Genomic DNA, 334 nt, shown 5'->3' on the forward strand with positions numbered 1-334 from the left:
CAAGTAGCTTATCGTCAGCAAGTCCTTTCGATGGCGTATCCCCCGCCCGCGGAACTACCAAGTGCAAGTCAATTAACGCGCGCAGTCTGATGTTATTTCATTAACAGTTATTTGCAACTAAATCCTAATCCAGCTTTAAAAAGGCGAGGATATTTCAAACTTAATTAAGGAAATCACGAAGAATGGGGACGAGCCTGATTAACTGAACTTCGATTGGTGGCTAATTGGGGGTTAGGCTCGTTGCCCCTCGCCGTTGCCATCTCACGCGCCTTCATTTCGATCGCCATGGGACTTTTGTCCATACATATATTTAGAAAAAAAAAAGATCAATAGA

General features: G+C 43.7%; 1 long non-coding RNA gene across 1 annotated transcript in view; it reads left to right on the forward strand.

Moving 5' to 3' along the window:
* LOC119587130 overlaps nucleotides 1-334 on the forward strand; it is a 132,841-nt gene that overhangs the window by 132,347 nt on the left and 160 nt on the right. The window lies entirely within an intron of this gene.

Source organism: Penaeus monodon, chromosome 22, assembly GCF_015228065.2.
Source record: "Penaeus monodon isolate SGIC_2016 chromosome 22, NSTDA_Pmon_1, whole genome shotgun sequence".
NCBI classification, from domain to species: domain Eukaryota; kingdom Metazoa; phylum Arthropoda; class Malacostraca; order Decapoda; family Penaeidae; genus Penaeus; species Penaeus monodon.